Here is a 15727-nt window from a genome sequence, read left to right on the forward strand (position 1 = left end):
CTTGTGTGCATCTGCTTGTGCAGCGCTGAGTGTTTGGGTGTGTGAATGTGTTTGGGTATCACATCAAAGACATGCTTTGTGAGGAGGAAGAGCAGGAGGGAGAGATGGAAGAGGACAATGGGATGGTAAACGATTAGTGTCTCTCTCTCTTGCACACACACACACACACACACACACACACACATACACACACACACACACACAGACACTACTTAATGCATGCCTGCAGACACACTTCTGGGTAGCTAGGACTCTATGTTATCTGCCCTAGCCTGCAGATTCTTAGAAAAACCTAATTCCCTAGGTTGCATGTGTGCGTGTGTGTGTCAAGTAAAGGCAGAGAGGATTTAAACAGCGTCCTGCTCCATCTGCATTGCAAAGCACACATGTGGTAATTGACAGTGAAGAAGCACTGAGAGAAAGACAGAGGAGGTAGAGGGGGGTGGGTTGGCACATGTGACACTGGGTAGATGCTCTGTCGGGCTGGATGGTTTGTGTGTGAAAAAATGAAGAACACAGATATCATCCAGTCTATTCCCAGGGCCTGTAACAAAGCTTGACACCATGGGCTTAACTCAGGAAAAATAAAAAATAAACGTTTCTGAAATAGACTCTAAACTCTGTTTTTCTGAAACAGAGTTTTGCTGAAACAACAGCCTGGGTGTCCGAGATTCATGGTATATTGTCAATCATGTTCAGGTGTTGAGTTCAAAAAGCTGTAACTGTGGTTTCCATCTCCCAAAGAACCTGCAATACTGGTATCTGCTTCTGTTAAACTTGCCTCCTTGTTACATTACAAAAAGTGTAACTTTTTAGTTGAAATAGGCTCTTTGGTTTCATGTTGTCAGTGATTTTGAAGAAATATTTTCTTGAAGTATGTCATTAAAAAAATAAAAGGCTTCTATTACAAATACTTGTGAATAAAATAAGTAAAAGGTTCCACAGACACACATTTCATTTAATTTGTTTTATTGACAAGGACATCCTGTGTGTCAACGATATGCACATTCAGCCCATGCTGTAATGATGAGACAAAAATTGAAAACAATAATTTGTTGTATTTGAATTATGCTGTAGGTAGATGCAAGTTGCCTGATCAGATTTGATAAGAACATTTGATAAGCCCACACATTACAAAACTACTATACATGGAATTATCAAATTAGGAATTCAAGATTGCATATAGTCCCAAAAAATGGCTCTTTAGATGATGTGCATTAAAAGCCTATTCTGATTTGCCATCGATATGTTATTTTAAGAAGAATCGACTTATATCTTTAGTAATTTAATGTTTAAAAGTTGTTCAGCAGTTGTTCATATGTTTAATGTTCATATTATTACCAAAATTTCAACTGATATATAACAACTTTACGTTATACCTAGAGGGGATCTGTGGGTTCAGTTCAAACTTTGACCTGCTTAACACAATTTCTGTGAGTCTGCTATAAATATTCAAAGTGAAAAACACCACAGCGCAGCGTGGTTTGATGATCAAAGTTGAATGCTGAAGACATACAGGAATATCAATTATATATTATACATTATCAAAGAGGTAACACGGCAGTATATGATGAACTTAAACAAAGGCGTTCTTCCAGCATTCTGTTAATCGGCACTGACGGTTAATGAAGTTTTAATTTACACCTAATCAGATCCTGTAAACCATGCCCAGTCGCCTCGGACCGTACAGGGAGGCAGAAGGGCCAAAAGACTGGCTCCTCAGAGACCTCCACTCCACTCTCATTAATGTTCAGAGGTCTCTGCTCCTCCTTGTTGGCACGGGGTTCTTCAAATGTATGCTTTGAGCAAGTCAGTGTGTAATTTAAATGTTATTTTTATGTCACATCCTCTTTGTTACATGGTTAACAAATGAGACTGACAGGCAAAATGGGAAAAAGAGGGAGGCTACACACATGTTAAGCCATCAGATGGATTTGGAACGTCAAATGTTTGCACTGAAACCAGATGGGATACCAATAATTTATAGGTCTTTACATGCCACACATTATTCTCCTGATGTTTAACAGTTGGTGTAGGACCATCAAAAGGCACTACAATTTATGATAATCCTGACTTAGACTTAAAGGTATGAAGAATGAAAGCTTACAGTTATGCAAGTTTTAGACAAATAGATATGTGTATATTTATTGTGTATACTTTGTACATTCCCAACTCTTAAGGAATTTTAGATTGATTTCTGCTTTCAAGGTTTAGATGTTTGCTATACTCTAAAGTCAACAATATATTACCAATAAATTGTTGCCATTTTATTACTCTAGGTACCCTATTTAATAATTAATAAAGCTCTATAAAAAAACACACAGTTAAAGCAGTTATAATCACAATACTCTGTTTTAAAATGAAGTGACAAAACAGAGAGGAAAAACAGTAAATGTGAAATCATCATCGTTGTGTTCCCTGAATGGTTACTATGGAGTTTTGAACATTCAGACATGCTTTTTGTCATTACACTCTTGTAAATATGCTAATATTTAGTGAAATAATCACAATGTGCTTTCATTCTTTTATGATAGTTAAAGGAAAAGGAAAGAGAGACTAGAAACCTGTAAAAAAAACTGTGGTAAACTCTATTGCATTATTTCAATATGTATATATGTGTATATAGTCTGTTGTCCTTAATTCTACAGTTCCTTTATAGAGATACAAAGTTATCAACACAGCCATGAGACCTAAACTGACGGGTATCCTTTATCTGTATTTCCCCAGTTCTAACAGTGTACAAGACAGTGTATTACTGAATGTTATGGATTCTTCAAAATAAAGTGTCAGCCGTAACGATGCAGCTCTCCGTGTCATATGATCCAAGAGTAAAAATGCTTTCAATTTGAAGGGAATATTTTTTTATGTTTGTATACACTGTAGGCTGACTTCTAAAGCTTTGGCAGGACACATAGTGAAGAAAGGTGTTTGTTTCTTTTAGGTACCATATTAACCAACACACAATGGAACTAAGGCGGCCCGAAACTAGCGGGTGTGTGTTCTGAAAAGGCTCTCATTTACTTCTTCCCTCCTATTTTCTCCTCATAAAATTCCAGCTCTGCCTCTGTCATATTTTATATCTTTTTTATCTTTATCTTTCACACAAACATATACACTAACCCATAATATCACACATTAATTACCACATCTAGTTCAACTTCTATGAACATTACCACCGACACCTCATTTGCTTGGAAAAACAAATATTAGCCTATTGGATCAGTTTCTTCCTCACCGACCACAAAGCATTCCTGAGTTTGAGTTGTTTTCATTTGGCACAGTAAACACTTAAGAGTGTGGCACTATCAACCCGGCAGCCAAATAACAAAGATGGGCTAAAGAGATTGAAGTCAGGTGAAGGCATTTCACTTGAATTTGCGTTGACATGCTTTTAATTAAAGTTTTCCCACACATCTTTGTTCAAAGACCCGTGAGGTAAAATGAATCATTATATGCTATGTGTGTGTGCATAAATGTGTAAATGTTGGACCGAAAGTCAAAAAGAGGCATTCATGTCTGTGTTTGACAGTAATGCAGTAATACAACCCTGCAAAGACCTCACATTTTCCATCTAATATGTCTGTGTTTGAATTACTTGACAGCTGGTGTCTTCTATATAAGGAGATGTTGGAGGAAAGACAAACCATTAATCATGATTACATTACACAGATCCAAGGAAATTGTTGAGCAACGTTAAAATAAATAGTCACTAAAGTTATTTATTTATTTGTATTCTCTACATATCTTATCGACACCTGACATTGTGTCATCAGAGATACTGTGTAGTTTTGAGTTTAATAAGAGTACATTTGTCAAGTCAAGTCCATGCATTTTATTTGTTTATTTGATCTGATATAGTTTTTTGGACTTGCATCACATATCATTTAATTTTTTTTTTTTTTTTTTTTTTTTTTTAACAAAACCTGCCACAGTTCATGATAAACCAGAAAGGCTGAGTGAAGTCTAAGTTGGCAAAATCTAAATATTTCGTCTAACCTTTAAAGCGTAGTCATATGCAATACTAGAGTATTATATGATTATGTGCTGTGAATACCTCTTTGGCAGGAACTACATCGGTGTTATGGAAATGGACGTACAAAAATAGAAATACTCTTATGGGGGCGACACCTCTGTTAATGTGCATTCTGATCTATAAAATACCCCACGTCCTCACCCCAGTCACCTATACTTGGATAACAGCATGTATGCTCCCTTGATATTTGATCCGCTCTGTGGTCTATCTCGCTTGATTTTTGGTCTCCTCTAAAATGTGATGCAGTGGATCATATAAGGCATACCCCTCATAGGCCAAATGTCCTAACTGCATACTTTCTCATGGGAGGGAGAACTCAATCTGTGTGTAGTGTGAAATCTACGATATGTCATAGCAGCCCCATCAGCTGTGCCGTTCATTCACGTACTGTATTGTTGACTCAAAATAAAGATGGTTTGATTTCACTCTTATAGTGAAGACGAGGAGAGAAGCCAGATCAGATTCCAGTTAAGATAATGTCAACAGCAAAGTGTGGTCTCCAAGGAATCTGTGAGATGTGTGATGATGGAGGAGTCTTGGCGATGGGCTGTGATGGGAAAATGTGTATCATTATGGTTGACTTTTGTTTTTGTTACTCGCAACTTTCCCAGAGTAGAGTGTTTGATACTACTATATCGATTTTTTTTAAATCTTTCCATCATTTTAATCAAATCAATTAAGTACCAGCCTAAGATTTTATCACGTTTACTATAACTCAATTTACTGACATGAGATCTAAGAGTTCCTCAACACTATTACAAGGTCACAGATTCTTATTTATGATTATAGTGTTTGTTCTGCGAGTGTTAAATAGCAGATACTGACTTAACTGCTGCCTTTAAACATTGCTGTATGTAAAATTACAGACATTTAAGATATATCAACTACCATCCAAAACAACAGCAAAAACCCCCAAAACCCTTAATTTGTCTTACATTTATATCCATTGTTAATAGAAAAGACTTGACCTCTACTGAGTGACTAAGAGCATATCAATTTATAAATGAAGGCATATAGCTTGAACCACTATCAATAAAGATGTACACTGAATGCAACCATGTAAACAGACAGTCACCATGAAATATAGCAATGTTAAGAGGTAGCCAGGATAAATGATTTAAATCTCAATCCTTTAGCGGTATAACTCATCAGAATTCTAAAAAAAGCTGAACTATGCTTAATCCAACAAACGAAAAGCACTTTGGTGTTTAGCTTCTGATAATACACATCACATTAGAACAGTTGAGTGTGGCATCTCGTTCTCTCTCCCTCTCTCTCCCGCTCGCTCTTGCTCTCTTGACTTGTGCTCATTCAAACAGAAGTAACAGCAACTGCCAGCAACACATTTTGACATCTGCTGTTGGTGGCAGTATTTCATGACAAACATCCACACTGCCTGTCTACATCCACATTTGACACAAATGTGTAGCCGTCATCATCGCTTTCACAAAGCAGCTACAGGCCGGTAAGCTGCAAATCCTATTTTTGACCACAGCCGATAATTCTTGCAAAAACCAGAGAGTCAATATTTTATCACAGGGGTACAGCAAACACATGCAGATGCATTGTTGGTATGTTTTCCTCTTAAATATTGATTCCTAAGCCACTCTGCAGCCATCTGGTCTGTGGAGTATATTCTGCATAAAACACACACGCACGCACATGCACACAGGTGCGTGCAGACGGGCACACACACACACACACATAGAGCCGCATATGCAAATCCATCTCCTTCTCTCTCTCACACACACACACTAGCATATAAAGATGAGCACACACAAATAGACACATGAACATGATTCTTTCTGGCCAGCATGCACACAAAGACACTTTCACACACTCTCTTCACACACGTCCTTGCTCAGGGGGGAGTGAGCTTTCTTTCCGAAACTGAGTAACAAAACACATGAAAGGAATTTGTTTTGTCCTAGACTCCAAATGTAATTTTACGTGTCCTCTCTAAACCGCAGCCATGTTGCCTGCAACAATGGCCTTGTTCCACTCATTTCCCTCTTTCTCTATATGTCACCACTGAAGTGCCTTTGGACAGCTTCAAGCTGCAGATGTTGCTACAGCACCTCCTTCCTTCTATACAAGCACTTTTTTTTCATCAGCGTAATTGTATTAGAATGCACCTCCAATCCTCTGTAACAGAAAGATGTAAGCCGCTTCACTTGCTTGTGGAGGGATCAACAGTCTCTCTTTTAAAAGCCTTGCAAAGCTGTATGTGTGTGTGTGTGTGTGTGTGTGTGTGTGTGTACATATACAGTATGTGCATGCACAGCTATATGTGTACACAGACTCCTCTACACACAATCCTTCACCTCAAACACTCGCACACACATACAATCACACAGTATACGCAGAACCACCTCTGTGTAGTGTGATTAGGTATAGCTGTCGCTGAATTGTGCTGAGCACAGCCAGGGCATTGCTGAGGATTGGGTTGCCCTGTCTCCACAGAAAAAGGGAGAGAGAGAGAACACACACACACACACACACACACAGAGCCTGTCTGTCTCCACCTTGTCTTTAGCCAGTCGCCAGGAAGCAGCTGGCCTGAATATCTGAGTGCCTTTAATGAATTGAAATCTTTTGGGTGCGAGGATTCAGTGATTAAATGCAATAAGACTAATATTCCTGGGTGGGTTGGGAGTCGAAAGAGGATTGTCCTCAGAGAGGGAGAGATTGAGGAAGGCAGAGAAAGAGAGGAGTGAGCTTGGCTCAAAGTGCAGTCTCCCTGTGCTCCTTCCCCCCTCCCCACCTCTTGGGGAATAACCCTATTTAGAGCAGAGGAGGAGTACAGTTGGAGCTTTAGAAGAGGGAAAGGAGGGAGGGAGAGACATTTGCTGGTGGGTGGTGGAAGTGGAGGGCATTTGTGCTTATGGATTGAAGATTATGTTTCATTTAAACTGTGATGGAGAACTTTGACCTTCCGAAACGTGTACTTAAAACAATGGCAATACACATATCAATGCAATAAAATCACTCCATAAAAAAATACTGTATCTCACAATTGATGACCTTCATTCTTTGCGTAACAAGTTCAGTCCTCGATATTTAGATATTCAACCTGGTTCTTCTTTCTTGATGAATGGCTTGGAGACCTTCCCTTTTTTTCATAATTTGCATCTTTGTGTATTGACTGACAAGTCCTAATGGCCCCTTTTCCTTTCAATCAAGAATCAAAGTTGTATTGAAGAGCTACAGTATACAGAAGTTAAGCTATGAGAGCTGTGATATGCCGCATAGTAGGTAAATTTGACTGACCTCATGAAGGACACCGCTGACATCATAATGCTGGCCTGCACATCTGTGACACCTAATTATAGAACTTATTTTGTGTAATCTGGTGTGCTACACGTACCATCATAACATTATATTCTAGTGACTTAGAAACTTTAGTAGACATTCAGACCAAAATGGCCATGGTGACAATGGTTTTATCTTTCTTAATGATTGTAAAGGGAAAGAGAAGAATAATGCTATTTACATTAGAAAGTATCAACCAAGAATCAAAAAGGTGCAAACCTTTTTACTTACTAGACTAAACTTGCCTTACTAGACATCATTGCATTTCATAGCAGCAAATGTTGAGACAGCTTCACCTGTTTTGCAAGATGACCCGTTTTTTTTTTTGTGCCGGACCCCTTGGCATTGCTAATGACTCATTGAAATGAATGTGGAGGCTGTTGTTGGTCTAAACATCGCCCTTATCAAAGCAGTTGGATCCTTTTTATTATTGAGAGACTCCAACTGTGCATTCATGGTATCAGAAAGTTATGACATTAATAATATTCCTGAAAGTAAGTCGAGATAAAAAAAAAAAGCTTGCTGTAGTCAGGTTAATGATTTAAAGCACTTGAATGAACTTATTTTTGAAAGATGTTATACAAATAAACTTGACTTGTCATGATTTAGTCTTGTTCAAATATTGCCGTGGCTGGCATCCTCATTGCACAGAGGAAAAACACTCACCCAGCATTTCTTTCAGAGTGGGAAGCCAGTGAAGGATCACCAGTAGGTCAGAATGCCTCTACAGACTATGGAAGTGTGGGGTAAAGTTTGAGCTTTGGCAAGTGTTACCCTGTCTGGACTTGTTACCCACTCTGGCTCAACTGCAGGTGAAAAGAAGCGACTGGTAACTGTGTTATTACGTGACAGTCTACACTCTCCCAATGGACAGCAAAGACATTGGAGACAAACACTGTATTTGCTGACCAGTCCAATTTAGGAGTAAAAGGGGAAAATAAGTGCCATCTGCCAGTACTCAACATTTTCTCAAGCTTTTTTTGGTTATTGACATTAATATGATTCATCTTCCCTTTTTTTTGCATTCAACAGCTACATGATCCTGAAACAGCCCAGTATCCCTCGGAATTACATCCATATTGGACAATTCTGCACTTCACAATTAATGTCCAATTCCAACATTCAGTGGCCTCACATCAGAGCATTTTAATTAATTGTGGGTAAACACTTTGGGTTTAATGAAAAAGTGAGGGTATGTTGCGTTTATATTAACCCCAAAGTGTTTTTGTTGCCTTATCTTAACTATACCTTAATCATATCTTATTTGCTATAACCGCAGTCTTTCTCTTTTATTTTAAAATAATTTGAAAAACATTAACATGGGATTTAAAAAAACGGATCAAAGGTTTTGCAGAATCATCCAATATTGAAGTTCTTGTCTTGCAATAGATTTGTTTTGATGATGAACATTTGAAATGGACTCGCATGGAACTTAACATGGTAATTAGATAATAAAATTTGCATTTACCTTAAATAAAGTGCATCCCACTCGTCATTTATCCAGGTGGATATCTTGCAGTTAAAGCTGTTTGGTGTTAAAGATGTTTCCCAACTGCTCGAAAGGGCTTCTTCAGCTGCCTTTGATTTTCTACATCTAGATATAATCTGAAGTGATGGAACATGTTTAAAGAATATTCCTAAAATGAACATTTTGGCAGCTAATGTATAGTGCCTCAGACTGTGCCTCCAGGCATGTCTTCTGGGTTATTTTCATTTCACACTAGCATCATAGGTCAGAGTTTTTCTTTTATACATTTACATTTAATGCTGTTTGATTTGCACACTACCCCATTACTCAGTGGCTACTAGCTTAGGTTGAAAGCTGTAGATTTAAGTGAAAAGTCATGACACTAAAGTGTACGCTTAAAGCAAAGCTTCATTTAATTAGCCGACAAGTCTGACAGATACTATTTAACATGAATCACTTCCCTGATATGTCTCACAGAGTACGTGATGGGGAAAAAAAAAGGTTCTATGCAGACATGTTGAGCTCATTTATAAAACACGCCAGACAGACAGGAGGAGAAAACCACGTTTTCTCACGTCTGTCTCATCCACTTGGACTCACTGATCTTAAAAGCTGACAGTTCGCAATTCAGGATGGAGGGCTAACTGAGTGTTAACTGCACTCAGACGTACATCACAGCATGTAGAGAAACAGTCACATATGCATCTACGGAGCATGTGGAAACACCTTCACACACACATATTGCCCATATGGAAAAAAGTGAATAATATGTTGTCAGTTGAGATTAAATCACATCATGGGTTGTAAAGTATCTCATGCAAGTGTTACACATAAAATAAAAGTTGAAAGTTTCAGTGTTATTCAAGATTTTCAGTATGTTGCAGGATGTAACTCAATTCTATTGATCATGTTTTATTTTGAAATCACTGACTGCTATTTATCTGATAACTAATGATGCAGGAGAAGAAATTCAACCAAAATTATTTTACCTCATAATTCACTGGATTGAATTTGTTTCACTTTGTACTTCTGTCCTTCTTTTCCTCAGCCTACACATATCTATAGTTAAACCAGTCTGCCCTGTTGTCTCATTTGAGCTGTGTCCAAAATCTTAACCTCTTGTCCTGTAGGCCTCACACTAACATGAAGGAGTTCCTGGTGTATGTGTGTGTGTGTGTGTGTGTGTTGGTGTGTGTGTGTGTTGGTGTGTGCATTAGGGATGCCACGGTGAGGAACTTTTCCCACCGGTTTATAATGGTGTGACAACACCGGGGTTACCAGTTACACCTGACATTTTACAAGATAAGATATTCATCGATGACGCTCAATATCTGTAGAGCGCTTACTTTGATCTTTAACATTAGATCTTTAGCTCTTCCCCTAACAACATCAATGTTTAGAGGGCGTTGTTAGGCCTGGCCGTCTGAGGCTACAGCCCCAAATATTTTATGAATAGCCCCAGATCTCTGTTTTTTTTTTTTTAATTACAAAATAAAAATAATAAAAAAATAGCCCCAGATTCATCTGTTATTCTGATCATGCATTAAAAAGTAATACATCATCGATCAAAAATGCAAGTACATTTCGGTCCTCTGTGTGTCGTTCAAGCAGCAGATCTGCTTCACACTACTTGGCACGTGAGCATTTTGTGTGAGTGTGAGAGAGAGAAAGAGAGAGAGACTCCACAGTGGTTTCAGGGCTTGTCATTTGCTGCGGTTACATGCACACTTTTTTTTTTTCATTCTGATTGAAATCATGCCGATTGAAGATTTCGGGTCAACTGTTGATGTGATCTAAGATGTTCTGGTTTTTACATGTGCCGACGCATTTAATACGAACAGCTCTGTGACATGCGCAAAAGTGATGAACACATCAGGGCGATATGTGAAAATGTTCCTACTGGCCACCAATGCACCCAACAACAAGGGGGGTGGAGGGGAATCAGCCATGTATTATTCCACTCTATGTTTAGGAGTGGCTGAGAGTGTCACTGTAATGAGAATAGCTGGTTCACCTTAACTCAGTCCACCTTAAGTGAACTGGTTAGATTAGGCTAACCCATTGTTGCTAACTTCAGGGCTAACCCCCATTCACTTTTATCAGCAGGTGGCAAGCAGGACAGGGGAACTTGGCTTGGGTCTTGAGGAGTTGTAGCATTTATTCACTGACAAATAGCCTAAACTACACACACTGCACTGCTACGTTCACAGGTATAGGCCTACTGCTAACTTCATACTCATTGTCACACACATGCTCTCTCTCTATTGTCACGTCACCTAATATTACCCCCACGTGGGCAAACATGCACAGAAAGAATATAGTGAATGTTATTCCAACCAATAAGAAACATTCGGAGTAAGCATTTATGTGGTTATTAGGCGCTAATAATTTCCTATTGAACGGATTATCAAAGGTTTACACAACCCCTCAGAACCCGATTGAAAATTCCCTCCCATCAGGCCGGATCAGGCCAGTCTCTTCTGATTGAGGAGGTTACATGAGGCATTTTTATTCTAATTGGGCTATTATTCCAATTATCAGTGGAATATTAAGGTCCATGAAGACTATAGATATAAGAGGCTTTTTCAAAAAGAAAAAGGATGAAGGCAACGAGGCACAGGCGAGGCTAGAGGAGGTGGAGGAAGAGTTATCTCTTGTTGCTGTAGCAGCGGATGCGTGAGAGTGCCACTGCCCCATCTACAAGCTCAGGTTGGTGAAGAAGAGGGCTCTTTAGCTAGCTAGCTAGCTAGCTAACTAGCTAATCTAACTCAGTGCTTCTCAAATGTTTTTTTCACAAGGCACAGCATTTATGAAAACAAGTATTTCCAAGGCACAACTTTACATGTGTTAATGATCTAATTATCACATCAAAAAAATGAGACTTAGATTTTGGTTGACATATGCTTATTGCATCTTTTTCGTGACCAGGACAGGACAGACACCAACTCCTCTGCCATCGTCTTGTCAGTCAACTCTCCTTACTCTTATCACATGATAAGTGAAATCTGATTCCGCTAGCTACTCTGTGATGCGACTCTGCTGCTGCTGCACACAGTCACAGAGTAGACACTTTCACTTTATAATTGTAGCATCCATCATCCAACCAAGTATTGACAAGTATACGCTTGTTATTTTACAAATTATTTTTTTTATTTGATGAACGTGGGTGCTTATATGCAAAAATGAACTACATGTGTACATGTGTATATACCTGCTATTGCGTATGTGCATGGTGTAATGTTTCTGTTGTGCAGTTGTGCACCAGACAAACAACGACTTACTGAACAGCAACATGGTTTATTAACCGAGGCTTGTACACAGTTATCTGTGTCTCGCTGACTTACTGTATATTATGTATCTCCATCAGGTGGCGTAGTTTCACTATGAACACATAATATTCCTGTGAACATCACACATGGGTTTCAGTGCCTTCTTGAAGTCTGTTGGAACAACCACAGTGTATAAATGGTTAAACGCTAAGCGAGTCTTGTGTTGTTTTGTGTGTGACTGTACTCAAAAAATGTACGTGTGCGGTCATGCGAGTGTGTCACTTAATGACAGAGATGGGGACAGTGGTAACATTTATGTAACAGTAGCTTCCTTTTACTGGTCTTACAGTAACTTAAGTCACATGTCACCACTCCATCACTCACAGTCTAACACTGTACATGTGTGTGTGCTTTTAATGGCAAACTATATTGCATATTATGCATGTTTTATAATTGTCCTATACCTTAAATGTCATTCTGCTATTGTAAAATTAAGAGGAACACATGAGAAATATTCAGACCTGTGGATGGGATTTCACATTAAATATAGATGTAAACATTATGTATTCAACATACAACTAATCAATGAAATACCTTCTGATTCTGAAATGTTAATCCTTTGTTTTATACTTTGTCTTACACAAACACAACAAAGTTGTATTACACGCTTTCATACTTGTGAATAATAAGTGCACAAAACACCGTAGCCATAACACACACTCACACAGACAGACACACAAGCACTGCATTAATCACACCAATAGTTCCATAAATTGCATTTTATGTCTTTTGCACCTCACCTTTTACATTCACCTTTGCAGGAGTTTATTTACAGCCCAAAGGTGCAGTCCACTACTCTGAAGTGTTTACTCACCACAGGCATTAAACATAACTGTCAATTAGGACTGGAAGTCAGGGCTCCTAATGGTCTTGTTTAGACTGTCGTGTGGACAAGCATTAGCGTGTGCGTGTGTGTGTGTGTGTGTGCGTGTGTGGTAGGGTAGAGAGTGAAAAGCATGTTAGGATCTGTGTGTCTGCATATCTGTGTGTGTGTGTGTGTGTGTGTGTGTGTGTGTGTGTGTGTGTGTGTGTGTGTGTGTGTGTGTGTGTGTGTGTCAAAATCCTGCACAGCTTACTCCCCTTGATCACCCAAAGTAGTGAACATTTCACCTGACACCTTTACGAGAGGACAGGACCCCGGACTCATTTTTAAAGTCCCCTGTCCACTTTGATGTGCGTTATTAAACACACCTGTACCTGATTTGTATGCTGCTCTCTTTCGTCTCTCACTCTCCCCTTTTTATTGAATATAGGACTGCAAATGCTTGCTATGAAAAATAATTGGAAGCATTGTTGATATCATTGGTCTATACAATTTCTTTAAACCTTCATCCTACCTATATTTTTAACATACAAGAACTACCGACTTGGGTCCCTGGTGACCTAAAGAATAAACTACTGTAAGAAACAACCATCATAGCAAAATGTTAACGTATTTCTTCTCAAAACATTATTAGTTATGAAATTAATGTCATCTGAAAAAAAACAGATTATTATTATTTTGGGAAAGTTACAGTTAATTTGCATATTGTGTAAAATGAAAACATATACTTTTCTTTAATACAAATTGCAGCTTTTATCCCAAGTACAATCTTTCCACAAAGCCTTCAAAATGACTGACAGAGTGTCCTTACTCCCTTGATAGTGTGTAATACTTTAAATTAGGACCCATGGCAAACATGAACTCAATAAATAGTTCCATCTATTAAAACTGAACAGGCAGCATCGGGTGTTAAAAAGCACTAATTAAAACAGAAACAGAAAACAATAGTATGAAGTCATTAAGAACAAATTGATTGACAAAGTCATGAAAAATTGGAATGACAGAATAAAGACCATGTGAGATTTGAAAAAAAAGTAGACCTCTGGGGTCTGTGGTTACCCCAGTCGGTAGGATTAAGGTTAAAAGTAAGTTTACACCTTTAAATTTCAAACAATCTTTGACAAATGTTAAGGTTTTCTTTTCCAGTTTTATCTCAATGGATTTGTCAGTGGAGACACCTGTATTAATACATCCTAGTTTAAAGGAAAGGCTAATTAATCTAGCTTGTGTCTGCCCTCAAGAGACGCAAGTTTAGGTCCATGAATACATACTGTTAAATATCATGCAAGTTGAATTTTAGTGTCATTTCCCTTTAAGTTTTATTGTACCTGTGTATAATTCAGCACTTTCTACTAGTCACATTTAACATCCCACCTGCAAGCCTGAAGCCACAAGCACAGTTTGTTGAAAAAAAAGACTATTGCTATGATAAAACTTTGGCTGCATTAACTTGTTGGTGAGGCACACAGGTGTGCGTCAGAGATTAATGTCTGAAGCATTTTGGAGGAGAAAGGGTTGATGGGAGGATAAAGGATACAAAGAGCTCATAAATTATCTGCATATATGAGCTGCTTATTTGATCAACGATAAGGGAAATGAGTCTACTTGCTCCCAGTCTACACTCATGTGAAGCCTATGAGCCCTGCGATACCATCAATTTAGCTTTCAATGACAACTAGTCCTTAGTATGGATGAACACACCCTCATTGGTAAGCAATATGATAGGATTATGACTGTATTTGATATGCAATGGATGGAATTATCTAGATATGTTTAAATTGTTTCCTTACTCTAAAGCAAAGGCTTAGCTAGGCCTTATATTTTACCGTAGACTTGGCAATGCAGTAAATTGTCTGCTTTGCCCTTGAGGATCAATATCTAGACTGTGTCAAGGGCACCCTGGTTTTCTTCTGCTAATAGTTTGTGAGGCGAAGAGGTTCTTCAAAAGGAACGGAAATGCCTCTGTACAATTGTGACTAATTGTGGCATGAATTCACAATCGTTTCTCATAACAGGCTTCACAGCTTGAGGTTTGTCATGTGCAATGGACGCCTTGCTCCCATTTTCACCTGCCGTTGCTCTCAATCAAACAAAGAGGTGGAGTGGAAGTTTCTTTTCATGTGTTCAAAGGCGGCCGGTGGCTTGGCATTTTTTTTTTTTTTTTTTCTTTTTTAACAGAAACAATAACTCTTTTCATTGAGAACAAATGTTGACATTTGGAGGGAGCAGCAGCGGGTGAGAGAGAGAGAGAGAGAGAGAGAGAGAGAGAGAGAGAGGCAGGGCCCCTGTGTGCTTTGGAGAGTGCCTCTGGTGCTATTTGACAACAGTGCTGAGTCCCCGAGGGAGCCCACCTGAGAATAAAGCATGCATTTCAATAAATCATCTCCTAATGAAAGCATTTGGGCTGAGCAAAAGGAAGCTGGCCAGGGGCTATAGCATCCATGACTTCCATATAGATGGCCGCCAGTAAAGCAAAGGTAAATAAAAAGGTGAGTAAAAAATATCAGTTTCCGGCAGTGATGATCAAAAGAGGAACAACCTCCAGTATAAACAAAAAAAATCAATATGTTTCAGAAAAAGCATCACTGAATGTTTTTTTTTTTGTTCACCTTACAAGACTCGGAGCCTACACATAACATTTTCGTTTCTGACAGTGCAGCACTATTCACTGCAAAGTACACCATGAATTTATGTTACAAAGACTTCTGTCACCCTAAAAGGTGGGTTAACTGAGTTTTGGTGGGTTTACCCTGCACTACATC

The sequence above is a fragment of the Thunnus maccoyii genome, chromosome 10 (genome assembly GCF_910596095.1).
Source record: "Thunnus maccoyii chromosome 10, fThuMac1.1, whole genome shotgun sequence".
NCBI classification, from domain to species: Eukaryota; Metazoa; Chordata; class Actinopteri; order Scombriformes; family Scombridae; genus Thunnus; species Thunnus maccoyii.